At 36.9% G+C, this 14,805-nt stretch overlaps 1 protein-coding gene across 4 annotated transcripts in view; it reads right to left on the bottom strand.

The window, feature by feature from the left end:
* LOC129775145 (nipped-B protein) overlaps positions 1-11,459 on the bottom strand; it is a 37,477-nt gene extending 26,018 nt beyond the window's left edge. For 2 of the 4 annotated variants that reach the window (XM_055779495.1, XM_055779491.1), the window contains exon 1: positions 10,938-11,459. The gene's annotated coding sequence lies outside the window, so the exon portion shown is untranslated. Of the gene's footprint in view, positions 1-9,739; positions 9,938-9,990; positions 10,794-10,937 lie in introns of those variants that run through there. The other 2 variants (XM_055779494.1, XM_055779493.1) reach the window with 2 other exon arrangements.
* Between the last annotated feature and the right edge of the window lie 3,346 nt (positions 11,460-14,805).

Raw genomic sequence — 14,805 nt, forward strand, 5'->3', positions numbered from 1 at the left:
ATCCATCTGTTCCAAAATTTTTTTCTGTTTAAACGATTGAATCAAACCTAAAGTCCCGTATATCAAATTACAAGAAAAGGGGAAGGATAAAAGAATTAAAATTCATAATATAGGAGTATACAGATCTTGAGGTGGATAATTTTGGGTTTGTTATGAGTTTGCGAGATGTCGATTATTATACATAATAGTGAAGTTTTATCTCTAGAATAATTTATAGAAAGAGAAAAAATTATAATGGGTTGTATCTAGGACACAAACGCATATTTTCGACGTAGAACTACGACATTATGCAATCCACTTGTTTACCACTTCGAATATTATTTTAGAATGCATCGAAATTTTTGTTATAGATTATGTTCCTCGTTACAAATAAATTTGATGAACGTCTTTTTACGTTAGATCTGATATCTCGGACTAACAAAATTTGTGAACGGAAGAATTGTCAAAGGGTCATTATATTTTACATTTCCTTCTGAAATTATTACACATCTCATGTTTACGTAGTTCTCGAACCGCGAAAATTCATCCACCTCTAGTATCTGAAATGACGATTTTCCCAGGCTTCTCTGTTTAAAAGTACGTTTTTGGGAAACATATTCCGGTCTGCACAACGACAACCAGTACAAAAGTACGGGGGTAAGTAAAAATACCCCCGACTTGCATGTATTTGATTTCCCCAGACACATTAATTTGAAGTCCGTGTTAGGGAAACACAGCTCAGTGGGAAAAAATACCCCCGACTTGCATGTTATGACGAAGCAGATTCCCACAGGCACATTGATTTTGAAGTCCGTTTTAGGGAAACACAGCTCAATGGGAACAAAAATACCCTCGACTTGGATGTATATTTTGAAAGCGGATTTCCACAGATACATCGATTTTGAAGTCTGTGTTGAGGAAACCGTAAATCGGGCCAATCAAAACATGACAGTTAGGGCGTTTAGATAACGCTTGACATTTTACAGTTATTCAATTGTTCATCTCATGAAAAATAAAGTTTTTATAATTGTGATAGACGCGTAGAAATATTTCCTATCAATTGATGCAAACATCTTTTCGATCTGTTAAGCAATGTTCGAGTTATAAGCATTCGAAATACGAGTAGGGTTAGCACAAACAAATGTATAGGGAAAAAAGAAGTTCTTCCAGTTTTCATGAATTTAAACCGTTTAGAGATTAGCGAATTGTAATGTATAGCATATCAAACAAATCTTAGAGAATTCCCGATTCGATTGGTATGCAAATCATGAGAACTCGTTCACAGTGAAAATAGTTATTAACGTTAACTTTATTTCATAAAAACGTGACCTGTTTCACCCTTCCTGAAAGACGTAGTTCTACGTCAAAAAAAATTATTACATTCTCATGTGTTCAACAACTACATTCCTCACGAGCAATCGAGTATTCCTCCTCATCTTTCAACCATCGTTTGATACAGCAAACTAACAAACCAAAAAAAACAGGAAGTGGGTTATATCTATGGTATAACCGCAAGGGTGACGTAGGACTACCGTTGATTTAGAGATCATTTGTTCGAAGTTGAATCTAAATCCATTCTGAATGAATGAATAAATGAATATTTGGGTGACTTCGAAAACGAGAGCGTTACGTTTGAGGCACAAGGTTTTATGCATCCAATATAGGATACGAAAAACATTGTTCTGAAGAATAATCTTCAGAAGCTAACCTGCTAACTGTACTTGATTGACAAATCACAAACCCAAATGTAATATATGGATATTTTATGGATAGAAAACATTAAAATAAACTCTTTCGCTTGAATGTAATTTTCAATTCCAAGGGGAACTGGCAGATTATTTTCCAGCAACGATTGAATATTTCCATATTTTCCTCGATACTGGAAGCCCACCAGTGGTTAATACTAACTCGATAACCACCTGTTAACAGTACTTGATTGAAAAATATTTGGTCACAGTGTTACATGGATAGAAAACATTCAAATAAACTCTTTCCCATGAATGTATTTTTGAATTTCCAGAGGAACTGGCAGATTATTTTCCAGCAATGATTAGATCTTTCCGGAACTTTCTCGATGCTTAATGGCATCCAAACGGAAAGAATTCTGCGCGTGTATGTGTCGATCCTTCGCCGTTCACCTCCTCCAGCACGTTAGGCAACGATGTTGTCTTGTCGATGTCCTCACGAAAAATGAATGTGTCTCACCACCAGAATATCGCTTAAGTATGCTTTTTGTGTGTGATTGAATCGAGAGAAGGTGTGGTTTACGATGGCAATTTGGAAGGCAAACTAGAGGGGAATGAACTCTCTGAGCTCGGAACTTTCGGCGACTGAGCAATAATCGATTGCGGGCGCATACAATATTGGATACGGAAATATCCTACTGATGGGGAAGAATAATCTTCTGAAGCTATCCTGTTAATTGCGATTGATTGAAAAATCACAAAACCAAATGTATTTGGTCACAGTGTTACATGGATAGAAAACATTCAAATAAACTCTTCAACATGAATGTATTTTTAAATTCCCAGAGGAACTGGCAGATTATTTTCAGTAACGATTACATATTTCCACATTTTCCTCGATACTGGAAGCCCACCAGTGGTTAATACTAACTCGATAACCACCTGTTAATAGTACTTGATTGAAAAATATTTGGTCACAGTGTTACATGGATAGAAAACATTCAAATAAACTCTTTCACATGAATGTATTTTTAAATTCCCAGAGGAACTGGCAGATTATTTTCCAGAAATGATCTTTCCGGAACTTTCTCAATGCTGAATGGCATCCAAACGGAAAGAATTCCGCGCGTGTATGTGTGTGTAGCGATGTCTTCCCGGGGAACCGTTTGTGGCATCACTCTCCTCCTGATGGATTCCCTTCTGGCCTAGGGTGCACAAACAGGCTCTTGGTGACACCGTTCATCAGCGCTTTCATGATAAACGAAGAGCTTCACCACAACAGCGACAACATGCTCCAATCGCTGTTCAATTAGAACTGAGTGGATTTCCGAGCGGCACTCGCTTATATACCGATTGGTGATTTCAATAGCCTGTTTTGAAAGCAATTTTAAGACTATTGAAACAAGTTTTTGGATCAAAAAGTAATAAGTATAGAACGCGTAGACATTTTATCTTTCGAATGTAGTGTTTATCATACCATTTCGTTCAGTTGTTTAGGAGTTATTAACGCTCAAAATCTCGGTCTCCGGCGTAACGCTTTCGTTTTCGAAACTTTGATTTTACACCCCGGTATAGAAATGAAAGACGTAGTCCTACGTCAAAAAATGAGATGAGCTTGAACAGATGGCATTGAAATACCGAATCATCGAGGTATGATCGCAAATCTGTCATTCTAAAATATATGCTTAATTAAATTCAATGTTATGTGAAGTGAAAGCGTATTTGGAAGTGATGTTCATGATCGGGCCCAGTATCTCAATCAAATAAAAAATTCTTCATTGCAAATCAATAGCTAAATTATGAACAATCAACAAATACATTGTTAACCAGGGTGTCGACTCGAAATCCGCAAAAAAATCCCTGATATATTGAATATTTTATTTTTTCAGTAATTGTTCAGAAAAAAATCCAGATGTAGACTAGTAATCGAATTCTCTACTAGTACTTTATCTGTACTTCCTAAAATATTTAGTTAGCTTGAACAATGAATTTTAAGAATGTCTGTCGATATCTTCCAATAAATAATGTTTGTGTTTTTAACTGAGATAAACGACTGAGAAATAACGTGAAAGATTTGAAAAAATGGATTCATTAATACAGTTCAAAGTTATCTCGAAAAAGTCTCAAACACTGGTACAGAATGAGTCGTCTTCATTTCGATTCTAATCAATTGCATGAACCTGTTGCGATTTTAAAGAAATGTTTGATCTTGCAATCTTTCGGCAAACTTGGATCTCGCTGCGGCAAACTTTCAGTCTCGTCCTGTTTTCAAAGCAATGAACATCCCTCGTTATTCCTTGTTTTGCGTCATCACATGCCATCGTTTCGGGTTGAGCTGTGGGCGCGACCAATTTATTCATTCACTGATTTCTCTGGCATTGCAATCATTGCATCAAACTGACGCCATTACATTAAGGTTCTGAGCTACACAATTGTGTGGGGAATCTTCAAGCTAGGCTATCGTCGGCTCACCAAGAAAATAATTTTTGGAATTTGGTCTGTGATTTGATGGCCAATGATGGCAGCTGAGCTAATCTAGACCGGCAATATTAACAGAAAGAGATTCTGTTGAAAAGAGCGCAAAACGGAGATAAGTGTGTGTATATTTAGTTGCTTCAAGCCATCGAAATATGGATATTCATGTGCGTACGTGCGTGTTTCATAACCCGTACGTAAACATAGTGTGGGAGGGAAATATTTGCGTTAGGGTTCTTGAATGGCGTTAACGTTCCTTGTGGAACTTTTGCCGTCTCAGCGTATGCATTAGCTATCGTCATTTATTAAACCTTAGTTGAGATTTCTTAAGCCAAATAACACGCCTTGAATGTATTCCGAGGGGCAAACTCTAGAATACGCGTGACCACAGTGCAAGTCAAAGGAAATTTCTCTGACGAAAATTTCCCCGGCCAGAACGGGAATCGAACCCGAACGCCCGGCTTGATAATGTGAGACGCTAACCACTCGGCCACGAGTGCACACGATTCGCGTTAGGGTATTAGTAATGAATCTCTGCTGAGGCAAATATTCAGTATTTTCCAAGTAGTTAACATTGTTTATTTTCCGTCATCATAAAGTCTTCGTTGGGGCATTTGACACTGTATTCAATGAATTGAACTGACGGTATGGCGAAGCATGGGGTTAAGGTTGTGCGCCAAAAAAATATTTTGGGAATACCAAGCATCTTGAATGTCGTGCTGGAATGTTATAAGTTATTTGAGTTCGCGTGCCAGTCGCAAAACTACTTTCAACTATGATTGCATTTCGCTAATCTTGATCATAATGAAGCAATGTTATTATTTTCGAGGTTGTTTTTTTTTATCCCATTTATTTATTTAAGGCTCATTAGCAATCTAGCTGTAACAGAGTCGAATTTTAATCGTGTACATGTCACATAATTAGCACATTACACAGTTGCCATTCGCCAGTATTCCTTCTATACCATTACATATGGTACATTCACACAGTAGCCATTTAGGCGTAAGAGTATTCTTTTTGTTCTTCCATTATCCAGTTGGACCACCGGACAGCAGAGACAGTTGATTGATCATTGTTGAGTTATTTATAAAACAGCAGCCCGATGTGTCTTGCAGAGCAGAGCAGTTGTATGGATGAATCGATCTTATTTCGACCGTGGATCGATCTCCATCGCTGATGATTGTTGCGTGGACGTAGCTATTCTGTAACAACACAAAGATGGTCAATGAGGGCCCTGAGTTTTGAACTCATGATCGATCGCTTACTAAGCGAACGCGCAACCAATGTGACTACGAAGACCCCCCTTCGAGGTTGTTAAGATAAACAGAAAAAGTTTATTTCATTTATTTAGTCATTAAGAAAGTAAATGTCGTTCTTGAAATTTGAATGTGATTTAGTTTCGCTTGCCAGTAGCAAAACTTTCTCCACCAAGGATGATGCGCTTATCTTGAGCATGAAAATGTGATGCAACTTTTTGACGTAGGACTACGTCTTTCATTTCTATACCGGGGTGTAAAATCAAAGTTTCGAAAACGAAAGCGTTACGCCGGAGACCGAGATTTTGAGTGTTAATAGCTCCTAAACAACTGAACGAAATGGTATGATAAACACTTCATTCGAAAGATAAAATGTATACGCGTTCTATACTTGTTATTTTCTGATCCAAAAACTTGTTTCAATAGTCTTAAATTTGCTTTCAAAATAGGCTATTGAAATCACCAATCGGTGTATAAGCGAGCGCCGCTCGGAAATCCACTCAGTTCTAATTGAACAGCGATTGGAGCATGTTGTCGCTGTTGTGGTGAAGCTCTTCATTTATCATGAAAGCGCGGATGAACGGTGTCACCAAGAGCCTGTTTGTGCACCTTAGGCCAGAATGGAATTCATCAGGAGGAGAGTGATGCTACAAACGGTTCCCCGGGAAGATCTCGAAGCAGCCGCTACACACACACACATACACGCACGGAATTCTTTCCGTTTGGATCGAGAAAGATCCGGAAAATAATCTGCCAGTTCCTCTAGGAATTTAAAAATACATTCATGTGAAAGAGTTTATTTGAATGTTTTCTATCCATGTAACACTGTGACCAATTATGTTTCAATCAAGTGCTATTAACAGATGGTTATCGAGTTAGCATTAACCACTGGTGGGCTTCCAGTATCGAGGAAAATGTGGAAATATCTAATCGTTACTGAAAATAATCTGCCAGTTCCTCTGGGAATTTAAAATTACATTCATATGAAAGAGTTTATTTTAATGTTTTCTATCCATGTAACACTGTGACCAAATACATTAGGTTTTGTGATTTTTCAATCAATCGCAATCAACAGGATAGCTTCTGAAGATTATTCTTCCCCATCAGTAGGATATTTCCGTATATAATATTGGATGCATAAAAACTTGTGCCTCCAACGTAACGCTCTCGTTTTCGAAGTTCTCCAAATATTCATTCATTCAGAATGAATTCAGATTCAACTTCATACAAATGATCTCTAAATCAACGATAGTCCTACGTCACCCTTGCGGTTATACCATAGATATAACCCACTTCCTGTTTTTTCGAAGTAGTATTAACAGAAGCGTTTGTATTGAGAATAGCGCAAAATTATGAGTAGTGTTTATATTCCTAGCCACCGATGTATGGCTCTGTATGCCATAGTTATATTGATGTAGTTATGAGAAGTGGAATAATGGTGCAGGTACAACAAGTATATAATCGACTGTAGCTGAGTCTATGTCAATTGCGAAAAAGGTCACCGGAATAGCGTTCGAGGTAAATTTTCAATAAAAAAAAACGATGAAAATTGCCAAAACTCCATACTTTTGCTTCAGTTGGCAGTACCTCTCTTTCTGCTTCCGCATACATATCTGCCAAATGCTAGTAAAAGCAGCGCGAATGTAAAAGCCGTCTACTTTTATGGCGTGAAGTTCACCTACAGGCAAAAGCAAACATATACTGCAAAAAACCCTCAAGAGTTAAGGGGGTATTCTAGTCTAGAAAATCTGAAAAAATCGAAATTTTTTTTTACCATATTTCTGTAGTTTAGGCATTCAAGAATATACTCTAGAAAGGACTTATCGAAAATCCTATTATTTACCTAGTTAGAGCCATCTTAGTGATGTGGTATCTAACCTGTTACGGCCATCACAATGAACTTCAAACGCGTTTCTATCGGAACTAGTTTTTTTCTAACTGGCGTACACGATATCTCAAGTTCTACTGAACCGATTTATGTCAAATTTATATGAAAATAATCTGCATACATCTCTCTATCGCATGAACCAATAAAAAATTATAACTTTTTAATTTTACTATTTTTAAAAAATCGGTAAACGCAAAAAAAACGTTTTAAACAGCATTTTTGTTTTCAAACGTCCGCCATTTTGTTAAAACCCATGTTTTTGACTTGTCCGAGGTTCATGCCATAGCGACATCTTTACTGATTCAGAATCTGTTCGATTTTTTTGTTTCAGATAACCAGAAGGACTGGAATCGAGTACGCCATGGCACAACTTTTTTTTGAACACCCTCACTTCACCAGCATGTAACTATTCTAATTATGAATATTTTTTTTCCGTCCTATTTTTGTTTTATTGTTGAAAGATAGATAAACGAATAATGATATAATGGATAGCAAAATATTCTTTGTTTTATTTTTACGGAGTTCGAAAAAACGTCCGAAATTCGTGTCTCTACACTAGAATACCCCCTTAAACTAGCCAAATTCATTTTTTGGGTATCATTACCTTTCTAATTACTGCAATAATCAAAATTCTAATTGGCAAAATTTCATTTTTTCCTGATTGGTGACGAATTTCCCTGATATTCCCTGACATTGTTTAAATTCCCTGATATTCCCTGATTTTCAAGGTATTCGACACCCTATTGACGTTACCTCGAATCAACCAAGAGTAATCGGCTATGCATCACCAACTTAGTTGATACGTTTAATTGTTAAAACATTGAATGCTCTGCCAAAAGAGCCTAAACGAAAATATACATTCATTGGTATTTCAATTGGCAATGCGATTGCAGCGCATATGAGTTAATCTGTAAATATCGAATTTAGTCAAATTCAGTTCAGGAGCTTTTTCAATTAACGGCATGCCGTTTACTACAAGCATCAAATAAATTTGATTTGTATAGCTTGTTTTGAAGAGTAGATCATAGGCAATCGAAATGGGCTAGTTTTGAATTTTTTCGTCATCTAATAGAACATTTAACACGTTTTCCGTACTGGTCAAAAATATATATTTCACTTCTTTAAACCATTGGTTGTAACAGCATACATAGATTAATAATCAGAAAAATATTTTTAAAGAATCAATACCGATTTTATTGATAGATGTTGTACATGGGATAGGTAAAAAGAATGAAACTAACTAAATTTTCCCAAGATCAACAGTCATAACAGTTTGAAAATATTTTATTTAATTAGAATGCAACAGGTTGCATTTTTGGAGAAAGTGGTCTTGTTTAATTAGCCCATTCTTGATTTTAAATGGTGTGGGACTATGGTAAAAGCTGCATTTTTTCATCGCTTACGTTTTTCCTATACTCTTGTGATTTAGGCATTCAATCTTGTTGTCTTCAGAAACCAGAAATCACTTCGAATTTGATGCTACTCGAGATGTCAGAGTTCACTGGAAAACAACTGCGGTAAAGGCATTTCCCTGAAATCAGTTTCAAAAAAACTTACTATTTTTGTACCCTATGAATCATGTCGATACGAATGATAGCCATGGGACTTCTTCCATAACATTAACGTTCTAAGACAAACTTTGCAATCTCAACGCAGTATTATTTGCGTCCTTTTTATTTTTTACACTTATTAGTCCTAAGTTTACAGTTTACACAATGACTAAAAGTGTAGATAGAATGTTATAATAGGAGAAGAAAATATGCGATCAAATAACGCAACTTTCATCAAAAAACCCCACTAGTCACAAAAAAAAACCCACTAGTAACCCTAAAGTCAAATACAGGTTACGAAATTAAATATTTTTTTCAAGAAGCTGACTGCTCAAACTTTGGCAAAATATGCTGTATCTATTACATTTTTTTAAATGTATGCTCCTGATGCAGGAATATAGATTTTTGAAACAGTATATGAATAAATAATTCGAAGTTTTTTGAAAAAGGTTTGTTTATAAGTGGTTGAATGTGTTGAATGTTAATTCAAATAATTAATTTCAAATCAACTAATTCTATTCAAATAAATCATAACGAAATAAATTATTCAAAAACTGTAATATTCCAAAGGAATATTTAAAAAAGCGATTATGTGTATTGCTGATTCTATTAGTTGAATGGACTTGTTTACTAAAAAATAATAAAATAAAGAAAGATGATTTTAAAACAGTTTTAAATGTGCGTCACGAATTATTCTAAAAGACAAATGATAGTTTAAGAAATGAAAATATTATTTTTGTTATTACAACTGCTATAGGCATTCGTAAAATAATAAATTCAACCTGTTAAAATTAAAATATGATATTTCCAACATTTCTGAATACATAATACAAACACTGAAATCTCATTGATTTTTTGGTTCCACTAAAATTTCCAGAATAGACTATATTTTTCCACGAATCGTACCAGCAACAGCCACACGCGGGTCATTTCGCAGCGGAGAAACATGACAATCGAAGAATTGCACTTGTTTGTGTTTATACTGTCACACGACGTTCAGTAGTGTTCGTAATATTCCGAAAGTCGAACGGAACGGAATGAAACCACAGCAGTAGCAGCAAACGGTAACACATTCATTCTCAAAAAACGCAGCAAAAATGTCACCGCAATTCGCTTTATTCCAAATTTTCCTCTTGCTTATTTAATCACACTGACACTACCACACGTGTACGAAAGCACCACGGCACGGTAATTAATCCAGTAGCTTTTAAACACACATTTTCCAGAAAGGGACACTGTTTTCCACTCCGCAAACTTTTCACTGCTCCAACACTTGACTTTCCGAGGTGAAAACCCGCAAGGGTGGAGAAACATTTCCTTTGTCTAGCACTGGTTTTGATTTCTGTTTTCATCGCCGGTTTCTAAACATTTTTTCTTCGATGTTTCGCTGATTTTCTCTTCCCTCAGCTAACCGCCGGGAAACTTTGCATCTCTGGTAGTATCCACACAACTTTAGGGTCGGAAAAAATGTAATTCATTTACTAACGGGATTGAAATATAATCTCCGTTCACATGTTTACCAGTCGGTTCGGTCATTCCTCATATTCACTTTGCAGGATCTATTTTGACCCGCGTATACGGTCACGCTCCGTTATTCTACGGGAGCTTTCAATATACGACAAGGACGTGTTGCCAGATGTAGTGCTCATTCTGTGCGCAGATTTAAACAATTACCTGTAAGTAGCATGACTGATTTTCTCAATGATCGAGAAAATACTTCTTATGAGATTTTAAAACATAAAATACTTCAATTGGATTATTGTCCCACTTATTGTTTTCACAACATTTTGTGAAGAGGCTGTTTCCAATTATGTACACACATTCATATTCTATTGATCAATTTGAGCCAACACAAAACTGGCACCACTGCAATCCCGTTGTGTGGAATTCATTATGTTTTTTTGCTGCTGCTGCTGCTTAGGTGGGTCAATGTTTTGAACGATGCCACTGCTGTTTTTCTATCGATAGCAGTCAAAATATTACACAAAACCACTCACATTGGTATCTAAACCACTTTCTGATTCGTAATACAATATTCCATTCAACCTAAGCATGTACCAAACAATAAAACCATTTTGATTACAGATCACTCTTGATTACCAACCTCTCAGTTTGTTTTTCGTTCGCTTCAAATATAATACACGATTCCACGCTAAGCTCCCACGGGAAGTTCGGGGTTTTCACAGCGTCCAAAATCTCGGTGGAAAAACGACCGATTTGACACATAAACACCAATATCAACTATTTCACACATTTCTGTTGCTTTTTTTCGCTCACAGCCTGCTGCTACTACCCCTCCTGATTGATAGGTTGGTTTCCGAAAGTAACGACGAAAGCGGAGCGGCGCAACGCGACGAAGAGAAAGAAAAGAAACGTAAGGAAAAAAAAAGAGGTTGCGATCCAAACCGACGTCGAAAATCTTAAGTTCTTTCGTCACCGATTTCTGCTGGATTCCACGGCGGAAACATTGCTGCCGCAGACAATTCCACCACAACACGGTGGCCACTAGCCGATGCGTCCGGTTTCGGAATCGTTTTCACCTTTTTTAGCGGGTAAATTAGTGATTTTCAGTTACACTTCGTCTCCACTGAGAGAGTTCAATCGCGACGACGACGAAGACGACGAATGCTGTGTGTGCGAGTTTAACAAAAATGGCGAACGACGAACGCGACCCGTTTGCACTCACACTGACAAATCCTAGACTATCTCGATGCGCAGAGAAACGGGAAATCGGTGTTGTATGCGTGCGTTCGCATTTTCCCTATCCAGGGGATTGAAAGCCCGTCGTGTATTTCTTAAGCCGTCCAAAGTTGGGTGCGGCAAATATCAAAGCTTTTACGATTTAAATATTTTGGAAATATTTCAAGAGCTTTAAGTTTTTTTAGTTAAAATTTCGCTTTAATCAAGGCGCCTAGAAGTATATCCTAAGGTGGGCCAACTTGCTAAAACCACTTTTCAGCCATCTTGGAAGTCTACTGTGCTTTGTTTGTAAACAAAACACAATACGCTAGTGCCGAAGCTCGCTCGTGATCAGTATGTCTTTTTCACGCTACAAGCAAATAATTCCCCTTCTGCTTTCTTCCGTTTTCATATACCGCTCCCCTAACCAACTTAGTGACGAAACGGCCTCACCTAGTACCATAGACCCGTCTTGGATTTAATTTTAATCCTTCATAAGGCCGTGGCAATTTTATTGCCACCCACAGCAAATATTATTTTCGCCGTACTTGGAATAATATTTCGTTTAGCCAAAGACTTCTAAAGGTATCTGGCAATACTTCATTTTTTAGGGCTGCTAAAAATATACGATATTAATTTGAGAGTCCGCGATTTTAGACCACCGGCAGAAAATTTTGTTTAAATTCGTTGAAAATGCAACAAGTTTATAAGTTTTGACTTAGGATTACGTCTTTCGGGAACATATTGGGGTACAAATTGAAAATCGAAAATCGAGCACATCGTGAAACTTGTCCAATTTCAAACGCTTACTGCTCAGTCATTTCATTATGAATTGATGAAATTTTTGCGTCAATCGATTTCGGCACTCCATAACAATTTTTTGTATTCAATAAAATAATATATGTCATGAAACTAATCATCGAACAATTGAATCTCAACCCCTATCCTAACCGAAATACCCACTTCTGAGTGGTCGAAATTGACGACACATGCGACGATTCCCTAACAGAGACATCAAAACCAAGCTGCCTGGGGGAAATCGACATTGCAAACACATGAAAGTAGGGGGAGTTATTGTCCCCACCGAAATGTGTTCCCTTACAGAGACATCAAAACCAAGGTGCTCGGGGGAAATCGGCATTTCAAATATATGCAAGTCGGGGGCATTTTTATATTGCTAGTAAGGTAAGTGATACGATTAATTCTACCAAATTAAATTTAAATTTGGAACTTTAATGTTGGTTGCTTCGTGTAATTTCATATCAATTGCCGATCGTTTACTTCTTGGGTTCGGTTGTTGTTTTTTTCTTGTGCATAATCAGTGGTAAAATTTTTGGAAACAAAGTGCTGTTAAAAATTTTTATCGCGGCGATTAGCACCAGTAAAATCATTTATGTGATCGACGCTAAAAGGATAAGTTTTTAATGTGTTTTCTATGCTAGTAAACTGTAATCAAATTGCTGGGTTCAGCTGGTATTCAAGTAAATTACAACACTTTTCACTGCAGTAGTGGTAGTGTTTAGAGGAGCTTGAATACCTCACTCTTTGATTGAATTTGCTGCCGATACATAGTGTGTTCTCCCAGCACTTTCGACCAGCACGCGCTTGTGTTATTGTTTTTATTTTCATTTGCCTCGCACGGCCCGGCCGATGGCCGGTGCACACGCGGATTCTGTTGAGTGTATTGATATGGGTCTAGTAGATATGTGTAGCCGCTGCTGTGAGAAGATAGAAAATCCGAACACAGAAGCGATAGAGTGCTACGGCAAGTGCCATGAAACAATACCAGCCGGGTGACGTCTTTAGAGAACCCCCATTGAACTGACAGGAGCCCTTTGTTACAGAAAAATAAGCATTTTCAAGTTAGGAAAATATATTGTAACAATGCTGTGAGGTACAATAAATACAGTGCGATTATAGAAGTCGATGGGGATACATATAATAAAATGATGGAAGCCAAATCAGTATTTTGTGGTTTCGAAAAATGTCGGGTAATCGATGGTTTGATGATTCTGAGATGTTTTAAATGTTGCGAATACGGTCATAAGATTGTCGATTGCAAATCAGAAATTAGTGTGTGCCCAAAATGCGGTAAAAATCATCAGTTCAAAGATTGTAACTCTGAAGAAATTCAATGCTCTAATTGTACCAAAATTAAAAAGGAACGAAGAATGGACATAGATACTAAACATTTTGCTTGGAGTACCAACTGCCCTATATTCCTTCGTAACTATGAAAGGAAAAAGGAACAGGTAGACTTTTCCATCTAGCCATCCAAGAAAGGAGTGTATCAAGGATATGATATACTTTATCTAAATGTGGCAGGATTACGCACACATTTCGATGAAATAGAAATATTGATATCCATAAAAAAACCGAAAATACTAATAATGGTTGAAACACATTTGACGGATTTAACCGATCTAAATGAATTTAATGTAACTGGGTATACAATGGTAAATTTTTTGTCGAGGTCTGTGCATACAGGAGGTGTATCTATGTTCATTTCGAACATTTTGAATTTTAAAGAAATATACAATAATACATACAGGGACAATTGATTTCTAGCTGTAGAAGTCAGAAGTTCTAAAATATCTGGAATCTACGCTGGAATATATCATTCGCCTAGTAGTAGCGATAAAGACTTTCTAGAATTTCTGGAAGATGTGTGGTTACAACACATGGGTTGAATAAACACTCAGGAACTAGAAATCATAAAAGAAAATTACCTTTTCCATTTCAAATGTGTTTTCTCTATATTAAAGTAACATGTTTTTACTAATGAGAAAAATTGATAATTTTGTTCGGTATTCATAATTCCCTTATATAACATTGGTGATTTTTTTTTCTTTCTTCATTTCATCCATACATAACATAGGAGACATCTAGTCTAGGATCAATACCCCACAACCAAACAAAACGAACCTTTTCGGGGCCACCAAATCATTATCAAAGAGTTAAATTCTTCAAACATATCCAAAATCAACAGCTAGCCTAACGGAATCCTACGTCAACTATGCGGTCGTGTCTCAGACACAACCCTCCTGTGATTTTTTCGCTATAAGCGTTCTATTTAAGCTTTACTGTGTGGGACAATGCAGTTTTAGTATAAGGCTAGGCACAAATTGAGAAACGTATAGCGCTCGTAAACGAACACGAGACTACCAACACGACTCATACGTGCCACTAACGTAGCGTGGTGGAGCGCATATTCAGTCGCGGTTTGGCGTAAATAACGTGCCACTCGCATACAATGTCTGATTCACACAGATTTGCGCGATATATTTATTTAC

The sequence above is a fragment of the Toxorhynchites rutilus genome, chromosome 3 (assembly GCF_029784135.1).
Source record: "Toxorhynchites rutilus septentrionalis strain SRP chromosome 3, ASM2978413v1, whole genome shotgun sequence".
NCBI classification, from domain to species: Eukaryota; Metazoa; Arthropoda; class Insecta; order Diptera; family Culicidae; genus Toxorhynchites; species Toxorhynchites rutilus.